Source organism: Stegodyphus dumicola, chromosome 9, assembly GCF_044657685.1.
Source record: "Stegodyphus dumicola isolate Sdum_Otavi_A_Nest chromosome 9, ASM4465768v1".
In the NCBI taxonomy this organism is placed as follows: Eukaryota; Metazoa; Arthropoda; class Arachnida; order Araneae; family Eresidae; genus Stegodyphus; species Stegodyphus dumicola.
The window spans coordinates 78,474,885-78,495,050 of record NC_140776.1 but is presented as its reverse complement, the minus strand read 5'-3'; the positions used below and the strand labels follow the sequence as shown (position 1 = coordinate 78,495,050).

The window sequence follows — 20,166 nt, the reverse complement described above, 5'->3', positions numbered from 1 at the left end:
ATTTACTGGGAGGTAAATTCACACATCTGTTAAGTATAATATATGCATAATAGTACAGTATACAATATTGAAGTATAAAATTATGCCTACCAAGATGTTCTAATTAAATTGAAATACAAATTTACCTGGAGATGCAGCATTCCATAATTTTCTAGACATATTAACAGATAATACTAAACCTAGAAAAATAAAAGTAAATCAAATTATTAAAAAGTATTCAAACAAGTACAAAACATTTCACAGACGTATCACTGGTTTCACAGTTCTACCACTGCTGGTAGTCATAGGAATATTTTCAGTCATATCCTTTTGGACTGGGTTATCCAGCTCAAGTCTGTACAGTCTTTGCACTGGTCTCAGAAACTCAGAAGTCTCTGTTTTTATGAGAGCAAGTCTTATTTGTCCATCACGACCAGGTAGCAGCTTTATGACACGCGCCAGGTTCCAAAAAGCACGTTTTTTGTTGTTATCTTCAAGTAGAACAATTTCACCCACCTGGAGAGGTTTAGCTATAGAGTTTTTAATGGACTGCTGACGTAACTGTCCTAGATATTCCACACGGAATCTTGCTCTAAGTTGTTCTCTCACCTTTTGTAGATACTTAGCTCGTTTACTCAGTTTTTCCTTATCCACTGTATCGATATCAGGTACTCCTGATTTGGAAATCTCCCGCAGGAACATTTCTGGAGTTAATGGGGATGAATCTTCAACGTCTTCCGACACGTAGGTAAGTGGCCTAGTATTGATTACTCTCTCACAGTCGCATAGTACTGTAAGCAACTCCTCGTAATCCAGGGCAGCACGACCTAGAACTTTTCTCAGAATCTGTTTCACCATTTGAACTAAACGTTCCCACCAACCGACCCACCAAGGTGCGGAGGGAGGAATAAATTTCCACTGAATTCTTTGCTCAGCGGCCTTTGATCGCAGACTCTCCCAATCAATTGTATGCAGAAGGCTCTCTGCTCCTTTAAAATTACTGCCATTGTCTGAGTATATTATAGATGGTCTTCCGCGACGAGAAATGAAACGTCTCAATGACTGGAAAAAAGCTTCAGTTGTCAAGGATGTTACTGACTCCAGATGAATGGCCCTATAGACCGCACATGTGTAAGAACAATATAAGCTTTTCGACCATCTTTAAGGTAGAGGGGTCCTGCCAGATCGACACCCACTATCTCAAAAACATTTGCATCACGTACTCTATCTTTCGGCAAAATTCCTGGAGTTACATCACAACTTTTGGATTTAAATCTTTGACATTTAACACATTTTCTAATGCAGTTTCGTACGAGTGTCTTACGAGTTTTGAGGATCCAATACTTTTCCCGCAAATGAGACATCACCATAGAAGTACCAGCATGCAGCAGCTCATTATGTGCATTCATTATTAGTAATTTTACTACTGCATGATCAGATGGCAAAATTACAGGAAACTTAAAGTCAGCAGTATCGTCGCGATAAGAAATATTGGTTTTAGCTCTGATCAAACCATCACGATCAACTATAGGTCTGAGGTCTTTAATTTTATCATCGTTCACACTCTTAAATGATTCTCTTTGAACCAATAACATAAGAGTTATCTCAGCTCTTTCAATTTCCGAAACTGACAAAATTTTGGAGGTTTCGTTTGTAATTCTTCGTAATTTAAAGTAAAACCTAAGAATCCAACCTAACATGCGTACAATTTTCTTTATGGATGAAAAGTACCTGTAATACCAATTGTCAGGTTTAGAATCTTTGTTAAGAGTTGTCAATACTGATTTACGCCTTTCTGAATTTATGATCTCTTCGTCCGGCAAATCGGTGCCTCTTGACCATGACGATTCTGGTTCTAACAGCCATGATGGGCCCTCCCACCATTTCGACAGCAAAAACTGTTTAACTGAACAGCCTCTAGAAGGGAGATCGGCGGCATTCAGCTCCGAAGGGATGTAATGCCAATCTTCTATTTTTGTAAGTGTTCTGATTTCTTGGACACGATTCCAAACGAAAGTTCCCCACCGTACGTCTCGCTGGATCCAGCACAAAGCGGTTGTTGAGTCAGTCCAGAAGAATGTTCTTAAATTTGGCATGTTCAAATCTGAAAAGACCATACGTCCCAAGCGTGCTCCGATTAAGCAGGATAATAATTCCAAACGAGGAATGGATATACTCTTTAAAGGCTTAACTCTAGTGCGTGCTTGCACAAAATTTAAATAAATCTTATTTTCGGTCTTCACTCTTAGGAAAATACAGGTAGCATAGGCATGCGTGCTGGCATCGCTGAAAACATGAAGACTTACATCTCCGTTAACCAATCTGTCAATATTAAGCCATCTAGGAATTTTAACATCAGACAGCAGTTTCATTTCCTTTACCCATTGCATGGACTTCTTTTCTAAATGTTCTGGCAATTTTTGATCCCAATTTAATCGTAATTTCCAACACTCTTGCAATATCACCTTTGGGAACAGGGTAACGGGAGAAAGGAAGCCTACTGGGTCAAATAACTTATGCGCGCAAGAAAGGAGTGTTCGTTTACTCGCGACAATCTCCTCTTTCTTTAGTGACTCAATTTTACGGGAAAGAGTATCATCCTTCAAATCCCAGTTTAACCCTAAAACGCAAACGAATGTATCTAATTTAGAGTTGGGAATTATTTCGGTTTCACAATTCGACTGCCATCCTCTAAAATTAAACTTTACCAGTGACAATAACATTCTCGATTCTAGTACAAATCTATTCAATTCTTCAACATTCTTAAAACTAGTCAGGCAATTATCAACATAGAAGGACTCCTTCAAAATGTTGGCTGTAACTGCAAACTGATCTGGGGCACGATTTAAATGATAGTTCAACGTAGCGGCTAACAAAAATGGACTACAGTTAAGCCCAAAAACCACGCGACTATGTCTGTAAATTTTAGTATTCTCTTCTTCTGCACCTTTCCAAAAGAAACGCAAATAATCTCTATCCTTCTCTCTTATACCAATCTGCAAGAAGGCTTTCTCAATGTCTGAAATTACTGCAAGAGGATATTTCCGAAAACGATTCAACAATGTTGGAATTATTTCTATTAGGTTGGGACCTTTCTCAAGACAATCATTTAAGGAAAGTTCTCCTTTGGCGTGTGCCGAAGCATCAAAAACTGGCCTTACTCGCGTAGTTTCGCCAGATTCTTTAAAACCCGGCCTATGAGGCAAATAGTGCTCTCTATCTACTTCGCCTTCATTTACCTCTTCAATAATTCGTTCCTTCAACCAAGTATCAAATACTTCCTGATAAACTTTAATTTGATTCGAATCTAATAATTTCCTTCGCGTATTAGTCAGGCGTTTTTCTGCCAACGTTTTATTATTAGACAAGCGAGAGTGGTCCAATACCCAAGGTAATGCAGTTTCATATCTCCCGTCTGAATCCAAATTCAAATTTTCCTCAAAATATTGCATGGTCTCCTCATGAATTTCAGCTTTCTTTTTAGACTCAACTGGGTCATTTATACCAATAACGTCTAACTTCCACAAGTTTTCTGCTGATCTTTCGTTTAGCAATAAAGAAACACATGCAAGAGAATCATTTATACCCGAAGATTCCTTCGCTGGAATTTTACCCATTAAAATCCATCCCAAACTTGTTTCCATCGCGACCGGACCACTTTGTAAACATTTAATATTTCCGGTGAATAATTTTCCAGCAATATCAGAACCTATCAACAATTTAATGTCACTTTCGTTTTCGAGAGCATTACCCTCTACATGTGACACTTGAATATTTAATTTACGAAGTTCTTTCAACCAAGGACCTTTAGGTATTTTCTTAACATCAGAACAGATAACAGATTCACTTAAACAATGCACACTACATACATATTTATTATCAAGGCTACTCAAATTAACTATATATTTAGAATGCAATTTTTCTTTTGTTTCTACACCTCCGAATAATTTATGAACTAATTTCACTTCACCAACACTGTTACATTTCAAAGAATCTGTAATATCTTTCGTTAAATAACTTCTCTCGCAACCCGTATCTATAATCCCTCTGACTATCCTTTCCCTGTTGCCATTTTTTACCCTTACGATTAATGTTTGTAGTAACACATCGGAGCTCGCGGATCTGCTAGCCAAAACATTGACCTCATTTTTCGCCACAGGCTCTACTTGTTTAGTCTCTTTCAATTGAGAAGGAACTTGTTGACACATTACTGCCAAATGCCTTTTCTGGCAAATTAAACACTTAACCTTGGACTTACAGTTACGAGAAATATGGTTTTTCTTCAAGCATAATAGACATAAACCCTTCTTAAATATTAAATCTTTTTATCCTGAGCGTACTAGCTTTAAAACATTTTTCTGTTAAATGTGGCTTATCACAAAATAAACACGATTCCTCAACTTTCTTAATAGGAGCATTTTCTTTAAATTTGTCTCCTGTATACAAATCATTACAAGTAGGAATATTAGACTCATCATTAATGTAACTTTTAGATTTTCTACTTTTATCAAAAGAAAAACGCGCTAATTTAATTCTCTCTTCAGATATCACTTCATTTTTCAAAAACAGAAGAATAGATTTAAGATCGCTCTTACCTTGTTGTGACGAGCTCTCCCGTTCCCTCTCCCACACGCGTAAGATGTCAGGGGGCAGGCAAGATTCAACTAACGGAAAAATAACACTAGCGTATTTATCTTCAGTCACACCGAGAGATTCCAGAGCACGCAATTTTGTTTCTAAACTGTCGTACAACGATGATAGCGCAAAGTCCTTTTTGGTTGCATTATTATTTATCAACACAAGATTCAATAAATCCCGAACGTACACTTGTATAAGAATATCTTCACGTCCAAAACGATTCTTTAAATGTTTGATGACTTTCGGATAATTTTCTTTAGTTGTCGGGAAACTGCACTATTTCCCGTGCTTTCGATTTGGCAGCAGTAGCCTGGATCAGATATACGAATTTCAAATGATCATCTAGCACTGGATCTTCGTGTATCTTACTAAAGGTATTCCAGAAATTCAACCATTGTCGTGGATCACCTGTAAATTCAATCAAATTTATTTTCGGAAGCTTCAAATTCGTTGCCGTTGTTCTTGAATCAACAGTTCTGGTTTCATTTACCGATGCATGAGTCAGCAAATTTTTCTCTATTTTCACAGTGATTTGCTTCACTTTCATCCTGGCTGCTATTAATTTTTCCTTGTAAGTCTCACATGACTCAAATTCTTTAGTATATTCTTCTTGCGAGACTTCTTTCGATTTTGATAGGAGATCCAATATTTCTTCATCCAACTGTTGTAGTCGAATTCCTTTATCTTCCAGGATTTCCAGGGACGATAATAGAACATCACTGTTCAATTCTGACTCATTCAAATGTCCATGTAGGCTATTATATGCTTTCGTGAAGGCTGCACGCAGTGGTATTCTTCTTACTTTCAAGGCTTCCATTTCTGCTGTTAAACCATCAAAAGTCTGCTGTTAAACCATCAAAAGTGTCCTTTACCTAACTAATGTGTCCTGTTAGACGGACGCCACTTTTTATTGTGGTGATCCACGGTTTGAAAATGGTTTCTGAATCAGAAGAGATTCGTGCACTAACCTAGTGCTTCGCATTAGAGAGTAAAGAACATCTATGATATAAAAATATACTTTTATTTACACAGCGAAAACGCGCAGCAACATTATTAACGAAAGCTCATTCTCCTCATAACATACTTCTTTTTTCACTCCACTTGCGCATGCGCATTGAGGATGCGCATTACCAAAGGAGCTTGGCAGATACTGCCATCTGTTGGATAAACTATTCGCTACAATGTATAGCTAATTAAAATTTGGTACAGTGCTTTCGTCTAAATATTACACCAAATTTCTCTTTCAAATCTTATTCTGTAAAATTATTACTTCTAATTGATGCTGTGAAATAGTTCTTCCATTAGGATGTAATAGAAAGTACAATTGTATTGGGAACATACGTTGTGCTTCACTTGTTTATTATTTTATTAATGTATTATTCATAATTATGCCTTGAATATCTGGTATCAAATATAATAATTTAATAATCGCCAAAGTGGAATCATCATTGAACTCCACATGTCCGATTCAATATGTCATCAATATATTTGAAAATTTCTCATAACTGGGTTGTCCTTTTCCACTGGGGAAATATGTTTCTACCACCATGGGAATGACCAATAGGGACCAAAGCCCGTTTTTATCTTCAAAGCATCTGGAAGATGTTTTAGGTAGACCAAACGCTTCAAGTACGGTGTTTCACATATCATATTTTGGCAAATTATGATGCTAAGAATATTTTAATTTCCGTACAAGAATGTAAAAAACATACTTTATTCCACAAAATTATATAATGAAATTATTCTTGGTTTCCTAAAGCACAGCTCATTTCAACTAAAATAAAACAATAAGTGTAATATTTCTTTCTATAAATTCTAAACTAAACTCATATTTAATACTTATTTATTTATTTATTTATAGCTGCAACAAAACGTAAACAAAGAAATTTCTGTTTCTCCAGAATTTTTTTTTTTTTTTTCTGTAGTAGAGATTCATGAAGAAAATAAAATATTAGGTTTATATTAAGCTTATTATTGTGCGTTCATTTTTAGAACCTATATATTTATCAAATATTCTAGTCCAATTTGTTTCCGAGCGCTGTTATTGAGTTGCGGCGGACCACACAGAGATGAGAAAATCGTGTATGCGGTCCCCGCGAGTCACTGTTTTCAAGCTTATACGACGTGTCACGGGATATGGTTAGAGATCGCAGACGCAATAATTCTTTCCAGTTGACAGTACAAGAGTCATAATTTCACGACTAGTGTCCAGAGATTTTAGGTTCTGCACTGTCTGTCGTCAAAGCCTCTTGATTTCAGGAGGGCTGACGTACCAATGATCTTGTTTCTCCTCTGATATCGTTCCAGATAAACCGATCAGAGGATGTAAAATACTACAGAAAAATTTACGAGGCGTGGCTAATTCAGTCTGAAGAATTTTTTTCCATCGGAACACGCCAGAATGCTCTTGAACTTTTGACTAGATAGACCCTCGTTAGCGGGTTCCTCTCATCACGAGGACTATAATTCACTTCAATAACTGTTCTGTGCTATCCATAAACTATATACATTTGTAAAGAGCTTTTTGTAATTGTAGTAAATATGTTTTGAGTTAAAAAATGCCGTAAGTATATACGCAACCTCACAGACATTCTAATCATTATACGGCGCTACCTGTCGCCGGGTACCCACAAAGTATTAACTTTTCACATTCATTTTAGTGATGAAAAAATATAAAATTACTGAAATGAATTAAAACTAATTTAAGTTTATTTGACATATAAAGAAAAAAATCAGAGCTGATAATTGAAGTTCTGCTGTATTAAAATTGCTGCAAAAACTGAAAACACAAAAATATTTCCCAACTTATATTTTTTTTATTTTAGTGGCTGGCGCGTCGCGCAGCTGCACCACAGGTCCGGAGTTCGATCCCCGGGCTGGGCAAGGTTGACTCAGCCTTTCATCCCTTAATTGGGTCGATAAAATAAGTACCGAGTTCGCTTGGGGACACCGCGGGTCCTGCGACAATCTGGCCACTTGCCCAGGTCATATGCTGATGCAATCCGAGGCCCAAGGTCAAGAAAGCAGATTTCGAGGCAATGCAGGCCGTGGCCCACTAGGGCTGTTGCGCCACTGGGTTTATAGTTTGTAGTATTTTTTGATTTTAAAATGTTTTTATAATATTTTTGGAGAAACAAAACTAATTATATTAATGACGGAAAGCAAATTATTTGTGTGTTTGATTTACTGCCCCTTCCAAAAACCGATGTGCAATATATTTGGAAACAAATAGCCCTGCCGAATAAAATAATTGAACGGTTTCTCTTCCGGCCTCAGGCTTTTCAGCGTTTTTGCTAAATTATTTTCTTTGAAATTTTCTTTTGTGGACCAGAATCTAATCTTAATGTTTTTAACCTAAGATTAAAGGTATTTTAAATGATGCTTTTTTTAACATGAAAATTTTGCATTTCAGATAAGTTCTTTAAGTCTGCGTTATATCTTCTGAAATAATAGTTTTTAAATACTATTAGAAAGTAATACACGAAAATAGATAAAATTCCGATGCCGTGAAAAATGAAAGATATTTTGTTTCCTAATTACAACGTAATGAAGGGAATTTTGACAAATGAAAGCAATTATTCGAAGTGTCACATGGTTTTGTGCATAAAGCTTCACACTTTTCCAAAACATGATCGGGAATATCAGATGTAAATTTTGCGGCATCTTCTGCAGGCATCTCCTAAAAATAAATTATTATGAAATGAAAAGATGTGCATTTAGCAAAATTTTCATAAATAAAATTTTCTTTAATTACTTTCTTTTCTCTGAGCTGGAATAATGTGACTTCATTGCTACGGAAATGTTTTCTATCCTTGGATTAATGTTCCTCTTGAACTCTTTTGTCCTATACTTTGGCACTTTTGTTCAAGTTTTTGTTTTCCTTTGCTTTGTTTCAACCCAAGTTATCTTTTGTTTGTTTTTCTTCTTTTGTTTGCCTTCGATTCTTTATCGAAAATTTTCATATCATAGTGCTAGTCTCGAGTTACTTATTTTTAATTCTCAAAGTTTAAATTTATTTCATTGTTGTTCTAATTTTTCACTGTTAGTATTTTTTAATTTCTGTACTTTTTCATCTTTAATGTTCTATTTTTAAGACGGCAAAATGTTTGTTGCTTTCAAGTAGTTTTTTAATTGTTTTAGTCTCTGAAACCATTGATTATAGTTTTATGTGTAATATTTTTTAAAAATGTATTTTTATTTTCGGCAACGAACAGATATATATAGGTAAAGATGTCAGTTTTTCATTAAAAGAGACAAATTATATTTAAAAAATTGAATTAAATTAGAAATAAGTACTTTCATCCCAGCACTCTTAAACAAACAGAGTTATAGTTAATAAATAGATTTAATAAGTTTTGAATACAGTTAATAAGATTTGTAACGTTTGCATCAAATAGTTGAGTATTGTTCGTGCGTTCGGGTTCATAATAGACTGAATGCACACAGAGCTAATGATAACTTGATAAAACTTTATTTTACCAAAAGGAAATCTTCACACTTTTGTAACTTTCTGCAAAAATGCTCGTACGGCTCTTCTGAGTACCAGAGAACATAGTTAGTAGTTACACTTCAAACTACTAAGAACGATAAACACAACGCAATAGAAAGCGAATCTGAAAAGACGAAGCTCTTACGGAGATCTCTTTATACTCCAAACTCACGCTGAACTAAACAACTAAGAGCTGATGCTCTCTCCGCTGTTATATATTTTTTCCTCGATCCCAGCGGAATTTCCACTACCTTCCATTTCTCGAAATTACTAGATGGCACATGCGTTAAATTACATGTAAGGGCCGGCTACAGGTATAGTTACACATAGGGATGAATTATAGTCATTCAGTTCCAGTACCAATTATAGTTATACAGGGATCGTACCAGAATGCGCCCAGATGCTCGTCAAGTTTGGCGACCTTTGGTGATTTCTCGCCAAATTTGACTTTTAACATTAGAAACTGAATACTGAAATATTAGCAGCATTTCAAGAAAAGCAGCATTAGGTATCTGCGATTAAATATAGATTTTATAACTTTTTTAAAAAGAAGAGTAACATTAAGTAAACGTTAAGCATTGGTAAAAGAAAAAAAAATTAATTTGTTTTCATTCAGTCTATGTACCATCAAAAAGGATGGCGGAAAGAATCTACTCTCCATCCAGGTAGTATGTGAAAGTCACATAATAAAAATTTCCCAAAAATCGATTTTCGAAAACAAATTATTTTAAAAGAAGTAGCTGTTGACCTCATGTTGAAAAAAATCTTTTCCATAGCTACTTTTTGTGGTCAATAATGGGTTTGAACTCTAGTTGACTCCCTTGGGATATAAGTAATTTACTCTAGATAGTGTGAAAGAGTGCCCTTCTGATGTGAAAACAAATAAACGGCTCTAAATTGCTGTAAGGTGGGAAAACAGTTTTCTTCCATTATTTGGGAAAAACTGATAAAAGAGTTTGGTGATGACTGGATGGATTGTATGATGAAACAAAGAAAGGTTACCCATTATCATTCCATTGGTGAGATTGCAGTGTTGCGGTTTTTAATTTCCGCTACTTTGGAAAAAAATGTGTTGCCATTTTTTAAATTCTTTTTGTTTTCTTTAATGAGTTACTTGACAATGGCAGTGAGAACTGTCAGTTTATTAATTCGCACAAGAAACGAGTAACTTCATTGCAAAACCTTTTGTGTTGTTTTTTTACGACTTGCAGTTTTTCAGCCTAGTTATATATAAAAGTTACAAATTAATAGAAATTAGCAGAACTGTGCCAAGATATTTTTTCACCTGAGGCAAAAAGGTAAATGCGCGCCAATATATATATATATATATACTATATACAAGCTGCTCACGTAGTGAAAAAATTATTTGTTTCAATCATCTTTATATTATTGTTTAGTATTTAAGGATTTATATTGAATTCCGTTTCTCTAAAATATATAGCAGACTTGCGGTTAACCTGATGTCTGCTAACCATAAAATCACGATTAACTGGAGAGCAATTAAAAGGATACATGAATGAAGAATGATCTCTATGGCAACCAACAGAAAAATGCCATTGACACTTTATTTGCGTTTTTAAGCACTACAGTGGATTAATTGGTTATGTAAATTAAATCAGCATTCATAGTAAAAGAATACAGAAAGAAAAATGTTTTTGCGACAATACATAATGAACGATAAATGAATAATACGGAATGAACAATGTTTTGGACTCTGCTTAGAACAAAGCAGAAAGAACAATGTTGTTGTTTATGTTACTCTTAAAATTTCGATAAGAATCAATGGAAAACATGTAAATTAGGTTGTATACTTAATTTAACTTTTACGATTTACATAACATTTATTTGTAACGGAATGATTGAGCCATATTTATATGTTTTAGAATATGTATATTTAAATTACGTACTATTTTAGATAAAAATAATTCATAAATGCTATGACATCAATCTACCATTATTACTGTTATTCCACGCATTTGCGTCATCATCTTATTTCATCCGTAGAGGCTTTTCTTTATTCTGATAGACTCGGGCAGTAATTTTTCCGACGTTCCGCAATAAACAGACTGATTTTTTCTAATGCAAGGCCCTCTTAATTCTCAACCGGCTAAATCCACTCCCGTTTAATCAAGGTCAACTTAATTTTCTTTGATGTAGTAAATAACTTTTATTACATGAGAGATACAATCTGTTTTAATTTGTAAAAATTTCGAAGTTGAAATTATTTATTTTGCTTGACATTGCCTTGGTAAATTTTTCTCTGAAAGAATGAAATGTGATAGAATTAATTTCAAAGAACCAGGATTTTGTTAGAAATTAACTTTTTGTTATATTTTCTTATTTTTTAATCTTATAAGTTACGCCGATTAAGAATCTTTTAACGAGTTCGTATAAATTTTTCTCCATATCACTGAAGTCAAACAGAAATAATACCTTTTCCTTTTTTTTTCAAACAGACATAACTGATATCACTGTGGTCTTTAAAGAGTTGAAAGATTGCTGTTGAAAATGCAAGTTATCATCTTGTGAATAGAACATATAGCAGTGCGTACTTCAGCCTTGGAATTCAATTAACGGTCATTAGATGACGTTGCTGACAAGCCACAGTTCCCGTTGCCAAATCATTCTTGCGAACTCGCGCCCGAGCGAAATTACTTGGCGATGATCTCTACAATTTTTTGCTGCTGCTTTTTTCCCTCAGTTTTCAGACTTGGGTACTAAGCCTTGGACGCCTGCCATTTGTTGGAGAAAATGATAACCTGATCTGTACGGTTTCAACTCAAATATACTTTTTGAGAAATTATTTATATATAATGTCAGATGATCAAGAACGAAGAATTTGTAGGAGTCGTTTTCAGTCGACTTATGACGTCTGTCAAATTGTATAACTGTGAGTAAACGCAGAACTGTATCTCGTGGTTCTGTGCCATTTAAGTTTGTTACTGGTCTTCCAGATGGCGCTATGAGTCTGTATTTTAACAAAGTAAAGAAAAACCTTTCCTTTCAGGAGTACTTTTTTTTCCCTTGCTTATGAAGAAACTGAATGCAGTTTAAAAGGGAAAAAAATAAGAAGAAAAAAGCTATCCTGTTCGTTATTATGTTTTTATCGGCTCATGCTGCTAATTGCTTGGAAATTCATTAAGCAGTTAAAAAAATCTAGCACTTAAAAACCATTTAGCTATTACTTAAAAGATGGCTATTGCCTGAGAGTATTGAACAATATTCTTCCAATTTTTTTATTTGTAAAGCTTTTCAGAAATGATATTGCATTTAGTAGTAAAATAATGTGCGTGAAACTTGATTTTCGATATGTCATTAAATGTTAAATGCGTTCAAGGAACAATAAATATATTTTGGAAAATATTATTGTTACATTTACAATATTTGGAAACTGCACTGAAATGTGTTATAATAGATAAAGTAATATCATCTAGTATTTTTTAGATAGAATATGTTAAGAATTATATTTAAAATATGCAGTATGTAGAATATCTACATAGACCATTATGAAGGTAATTTTCACTTAACAATGCTTTCAAATAAATTTAGCAATTATTTAAATTAAGATTCTTTTTCCTAAGCTAAAATGCGTGTTTGTTATCTTTCTAGCTTTAATATAGGTCATAATGTAATTAATGATGTTAATTAAGTTGCTAAAAATTATTTTAGTTCTTGTTTAAAAGTCCTTGCGCGTTAATGCATGGTGAGAAGCTAAAATGCCGCAGAGGCTGAACTTTCACCTAATCTAAACACTCCAAAAAGGCTACCTTCTTGGCATAATTATTTTCTCCTAAGCTATGTAGGATTTCTCATTTCCTATATTTTTTCACTTATTACAATTATTAGAACGTAGAGCTCTGTTCCACTTTATTAATGGTCACGAAACCCGCAATGCAGCAGGACAGCACATTTTAAATGATCTGCCTGTAAAGTTTGCGTGTTATGCAGAAAATTTTCATGCCCTACACATGTAAACTGAGCTAAAGTTTCCAAAAGCTTATTATTGGAATTTATTCACTTCAAGCAGTTTTTCGTACTGATTTCGTACTGCAATTTTTGCGATGTATAGAAACAGCTGTAAGTTTTACAGCCATTGGTAAAATAATAAACGAGGGAATTTAGAATAGTAGAGCGTTGACAGCATCTGCCCCCCCGATGAAATTCTGGAATGCTTCTCGAAATGCAATTACTGTTACTTACTCTCTAAGCTCTTCTGTTCTGGTTGACATGTTATTTAGTGAAGTTTTCAGGCTAGACTTCTGAGTTTTATTTACCTTCTCTGTTTGTTTAGTGTAGTATCGATTAACCCTTGCGATATAAGCTAAGCACCTGCCAGTCGTGAGAGTGCAGATGGCGAGAAGCTTCAGCATACGTTGGTGAATGTTAATTGACAAGTACCCTGCGTTGGGAAAGTACGAACAATGCTACTACTTACCATTCAAACATTATCTTGTTTATCGGCAAATGTCCAACATTGTAGGTTATGCCTAAAGCGTTTGTTACCGTCTTAATCTGCAACACGAGGACTTTTAACGTTGTGATAGTTTCTGTGTTAAGTGTGTGCTTTGATTTAGGCTTAGAGGTGTTTTATGATTTCAGAAATTATATCTTGTTAATAATTTCGTATATTGCTAGATCCACCTGATCCTAGTCCTGCTTCCTAAGATCATTTCTTAGATTTTTCTTGCATGTGCTTCTTCATGTAGTATTGCAATATTTTCAATTCAAATCCACAATTATTAATTAGAACACAATAACACGCCGAATAAGAACTAATTCAAACAACAATAATCAGCGTTAATTTTTAAAATTTTTACAGGACTAGTTTCGATGGTTTTACCGAACCACCATCCTCAGCTGCAAAACCACAAATGAACAATATAGGAAATAATGATTAGATAAGATAAGAAAGCCTGGACAAGAATAAGCGAGTGGCGTCATCTGTTGGTGAAACCAGAACTAAAACATAATTTCTTTAAAGGCCAAAGGCAAAGATGGATTGGAATTAGGATCAATAACAAGAACAGAAAGATTTTTTTGAATGTGAAATGCCTCTAGAAAATCCAGTTCTCCAATGGAAGATGTTTTTTGAATAATTTTGGCAGCAGAAAAATTGAAAGTGTGATTTTCGGACCAACAACGTTGAGCAACAGAAGACTTCTGTGTTTCCTTTTTTCTAACATATGCCTCATGTTCCTTGACGCGAAATTTTAAGGCTCTCTTAGTTTGGCCCATGTAAATTAAACCACACTGGCAAGGAATCCTATAAATACCCCAAGAATTCATATCCGGAATGGGGTCCTTGAGTATGGAACTCGGAATTTTATTGATGGGAGAATAAACAACCCGAAAGTTAAATTTCTGCAAACTATGTGCAACTTTATAGCTAATTGATGGAAAGAAGGGAATGACAACAGAATTTTTTATAATCTCCTAAAACAAGAGTGGGCCTTTTAGTGTGTTGAGGTGAGAATTTTTTAACTGCTTGATTAATAATGTTGGGTGAAAAGCCCCTGCCAATAGCTATTGCTTTTAAATAATTTAGTTCTTCATCAAGGGCTAGTTTGGAGTAGCAAACTTAAAGAGCACGGAAAACATAGGAATAAAATGTCGAATGTCGAGAAACGGAAGAGAATTGCAAGTCTCAAGTTCAAAAGTGAACAATAGCAGGATCAATAGAATTCATTGTTGAAAGAACTTTATTTAAATCATCTTTATTACCTTCAAAGAGAGTAAAAGTATCTTCTACGTAGCGGAACCATGCCGGGAAGTTTAAAGTTTCAAACAATTTTGATTCATAATAATACATGTAGATATCAGCCAGGATGGGACTGAGGGGGCTTTCCATGGCTAATCCCTCAGTTTGCTTGTAATATTTATGTTGGAAAACAAAATGTGTTTGTTTCAAACAGAGTTGAGTGAGAGAAATTAGCTCATCAATTTCGATGCAAGAGAAATGAAATTCGCGAAGTCTGGTTTCTAGACATCTTAATGCACCCTCCACTGGAACATTGATGAATAATGATTTTACATCAAAAGAAACCATGAGTAAATTTGTAGGAGAAATGTTTTTAACTTTTTTTACAAACTCTATTGAATTTTTTATGGTGTAAATGTTATTGTCTAATAGAGTTGAAAATCTGGAAACTAAATATTTAGTTAAGGGATACGAGGCAGTACCTAAATTTGATACAATAGGGCGGAAAAGAATACTGGAATCATAAAAGTGGTATTGGTATACGCTATGGAAATGGTTAGAAAACTAACTGTTTTATTTTTATTCCAGTGTGTTACGCCATCCATTACTCGCCGAAAAAGCGCGCTCCTGCTATTCGTAAAAAGGCTAAAAATAATTTATTTCTACTTTTCAATGAATGAAGTTTTCCGCGATTGTGTTTCAGAGATGTGGCAACACGCGATTATTTTTATTGTAATTGATTTCTAAAGATATAAGTGAGTTGTGTTTCCAGTTTGTACGTTGGAGAAAAAAGTAAAATATTTATGATATTTATTGTGTAGTTTTGATTTCCAGCCCATTCCCCAAAGAGGTGAACATAACACAGTGAATTAAAGAAATCAGTTAAACAAATTCCAATATAAATGTTTTTTCTTTTCAGAATTTTTAAGATTGTATTTCGAAAATAGCTGGCGTGTCATCAGGAATGAAACAAATAGCTTTAAGAAAGAAAGTAACTGACGCTTCAGAAAGTCATAAAATGTAATATTTATTGCCGCTTATTGCAAATCAATGGTATGCATATCATATTAATATCGAAATATTTATCCTACATTACTTATTATCGATAAAATAATATTTAATCTATTAAACTATTGCAATAATAGCTTAACAGACTCCAATAATATAGCATTCCAATTAGCACGCCCTTCTGTATGTTTGAATTATTTGGAGAAATATTTCATTATTTAATTACTCTGAATAAAGGAGTATTTCTTTTAAAATAGAAATAAAACCATATATAATTAAAAATTGTTCGTAAATGTAGAATTATTTCTAAATTTGGGAATATTTTTCGGATCAGCTGTGATGAATGAAAATACAACTCATATTTGCAAACTTAGTATGACTACTGGAACTTCCTGTACCGCCATTAGAGGCTTAACAGGGCTTAGTGGAGCCATTTATTTAAAGAAACGTTGAGTTCTAAAACAAAGCCTAAATCAGACCCATTAAGCAGTAGAACTACCACCATACTACCTGAAATAACTTTAAATAGAATAAACAACTAAAATATGAACTTAAAGACTAGGAGCTGGTGACATTTACCAGCTACACCAACAAAAGCACATTATTACATACTTTGTAAACTATAACACATGTTACTTACATGCATAAAAATATGTTACTTACATATACAAAGAGATAAAATAACAGAATTCTACTTTTCCTTAAAACAGACAGGGAAATTTTAAACACAATCAATACAATTTACAAACTTAGTATAAAATGCTACATGCTTTTATTAATTTTAATATGCTAGTAGAGTCATTAGGTTATTTAGAAGCAGGAGTTGTGAAATATGAGCAATGCCCTCGCCGGGACTCGAACCAGAGACCTCTCGAACACGGGCCGAGTGTGCTGACGACTACACCACGAAGGCATGCTAAGAAGGCGGGAGAAATACCTTGTATGCTTATTAATAAATAAATTAAACTTTTATTCGAATGCATTAAATAAGCAAATTAAAATGTTTGCATTTTATTAAGATTTATTTATTATTATTTTTGTTTCTCTCGACATTTATTTAAATGCGCCTCCCGAAGCGCATATGAGGTATGCAAAATAACCATTCAGATAGAATATTTTTAGAACACCGTATATGCAGCTGGCGCATTGGTACCTTTAAAACGTAGTTGAATATTATTTCCGTCAGCATAAGTGAATTATAAAACTGAAAAGAACGCAAGGGAATGAATGTATTATTCGTCTTCGTAATTTTTCTTCAATATCTTCTGCTTAATACTCCTGCCATCGTGCATGACAAGAAATTCACGATCTTGGAAGTCTCTTTTGTTAACCTCGAAAAAAAGGGCTATTTAATTTGCATGCGAATGCAAAATACGAGCACGGCTTTTTTATTGTTATTATTTCTAAATACAAAGAAGCGGGAGAATTAAAATGGTCCGTGGAAGTTAAATATTGTATATATGCCTGCCATGTATGCAACAATGAAATAGCCTTGAGTAACTTCTGATGTTTGAATGCGGTGAAGCGAATGAGAAGTATTTGTTTAAAACTTTTTTAATTCCTTTTCGATATTCAGGTAACTAAAGTGTACTGAATTACTTTTATATTTACATTTTTTCGAGTTTATTCATTCGCAAACTTTGAAATTTATCGAAAGATTTCTGACTTTGTGTAGAAATTAATCAATTTGGTATTTTTTTTTCTTTTATTTGTGGTTTCTGAAATAATTGGTCCCAAATAAAAATTTATTCCAAATTTTATTTATAAAGTAATATAAAGATTAAAAATAACACATTTAGCAATTAATTCAAATATATTTCGTGTGCGGTAATACTACTGTGCGTGAAAAAATGAAATGCATGCAAATTTCATACTCTGTTTCATTTGCTGCTGCTAAATCGGTCTCGGTAAAGGATGCAAAGGCTGTCTGTGTAAGTAAGGTGCGCGTTCGGGGAGATTTTTTAAAGGAAGTTGGCTGGCTTCATGTTATATATGCGGGATCATACGAAGATGTAAGGTCTTTGAGATTCGAATTTGCGTGAACTTCCAACGTTTATGGATCTTATCAACTTACCTCCTGGTACACCTTTTCCAAGCCAATGAATGATGTTTATTTTGCAATTAGAAGATTGGCTTGTTTTGTGAGATACCACGTCTGTCTTTGTGAGCAAAGCATGCTGTGAAATAATTGGTAATTCTCTTAATTTTACTCTTGAAGGAAAGAAATTGTTGTTGTTTGCATTCATTTTTATTTATTCTCGTTTTCATTAGTTATAAATTACATTATTTGGTAATGATTTACATTGTTCTAATTATATCTCATCATAAACTTGAAATAGTAATAATGCTATCTGAATGGCATTCTTTGCTGAGCTAATAAATAGCCATACTAGACATAAATAAAGCTTCGTACGTGAAAAAGTAAATTATATTATTTATTTTTATAGAAAAAGTTAATTGATGTATATAGTAACTGAAAACTTAATAAGAAGCTGATTATACATTCCGAATGCTATCTGTCTAACTTTCAGCTCTATAACATCTTGCTGCTCAAACACCAAGTCTAGACATCTACACTCAGTTTGCATACTGCATAGCAGCTTTTGGCTAATTTTTACTTGAAGAAATATACACTGCTGGCTACCGTAAATGCAACACCCTGAAGGAAGCATGTAAAATCCATGAAATTTACAACATGCATTAGCGGAGGGGAGATATGCAAATGATTAGAATTTCAGCGCAGACGCACATCATGCGCGCCTGTGGTGCCACTTCAAAGCGCTATTTATAACTTGGAGTTTTCGACGATTTCAAGTTCGGCAATTGTGTTTTTCTTATTGTTTTTTCAAAAAAAAGATCAATTATGCCTCGTAGTAAACAGCGATCATCGTTTGATCAAGTATCCGAGTTCGACAGAGGAAGGACAGTGGCCTACCGAGAGTGTGGACTATCTTTCATGGAAATCGGTTGTCGTGTTGGACGAAACCAAACAACTGTAATACGGATATGTGACCGTTGGATGCAGGAGAGTACGACGGACCGACGTGTTCGATCGCATTCACCTCAGTGCACCACTTCACGTGATGACAGGAACATTGTGCGCATGGCAGTGACAGATCGCTCAGTCACATCACGAACCATAGCACAGCACATTGAGTATGTAACGCATCATCCAGTGTCTGCGCGTACCATTCGACGCCGTTTGCAGCAGAGTGGTCTGTCCGCAAGACGTCCATTGCTTCGTCTACCCTTGACGCAGAACCACAGACTTCTCCGCCGCCAATGATGCGATGACAGAAGGATGTGGACGGCAGAATGGAATGAAATTGTTTTTACTGACGAGTCACGCTTCTATCTGTAACACCACGATCGTTGGATTCGAGTCTGGAGACACCGTGGAGAGAGGATGCTGAAAAGCTACATTATGCACCGCCACACTGGTGCTGCACCGAGTATTATGGTATGGGGCGGTATTGGATATCACTCTCTCACTCCTGTAACACGCATTGCCGGTACGTTAAACAGCCAGCGCTACATCTCCGAGGTGTTGGAGCCAGTTGTCCTTCCTTACCTTCAGGGCTTGCCTACAGCCATATTTCAACAGGATAATGGGCGACCACACTTGGTACGCATTGTGCAAGGGTTCTTCGTCAATCGCCAGATTGAATTGCTTCCCTGGCCGGCTCGCTTTCCGGATCTTTCGCCGATAAAAAACATGTGGTCCATGGTTGCTGAACGATTGACCCAGATTATATCCCAAGCTGCCACACCAGATCAACTTTGGCAACGTGTGGAAGCTGCTTGGTCTGCTGTACCCCAAGAGCACATCCAAAGTCTCTTTGAATCAATGCCGAGGCGTGTGGCAGCGGTGATCTCCAACAATGGGGGGGGGCTACTCTGGCGACTGATTCTGGAAGGAACCACACTTCACAGAAGTCTATAAATTTAATCACTTGATAGTTGGTCAACATGTTATCTACTAAATAAATTTTGTTGTGATATCTCTTGTCTTTCTTGGTGTTACAATTTGGGTGGTCAGCAGTGTAGATTAAAATTTATTTAAAATTTAGTGTATCACCTTAATCACTGTGCCTAAAGTAAGAGCTCTTCGCAGTCAAATAACAATATGTGAAAGGTGAATATAAATCAAACGATATTTAGAGATTACGCGACCACAACGTGGTGAAGCTTGAATATTGTTGTTTTCTGTCAAAATTAAAGATAATTAGATTCTGTCTGACGTTAATTTTACAAAATCTCATAGTCATAATAAACTACTGCGAAATGTGTAATGACGCAGAGATTTTATCAATTTAGAGCATAGAATTTAGGCTCTGTAATTATTTCGTCTATC

The 20,166-nt window shown here is 34.9% G+C and overlaps 1 protein-coding gene across 3 annotated transcripts in view; it reads left to right on the top strand.

The window, feature by feature from the left end:
• Positions 1–20,166, top strand: part of LOC118187632 (adenylate cyclase type 3-like) — a 476,146-nt gene that overhangs the window by 151,857 nt on the left and 304,123 nt on the right. The window lies entirely within an intron of this gene.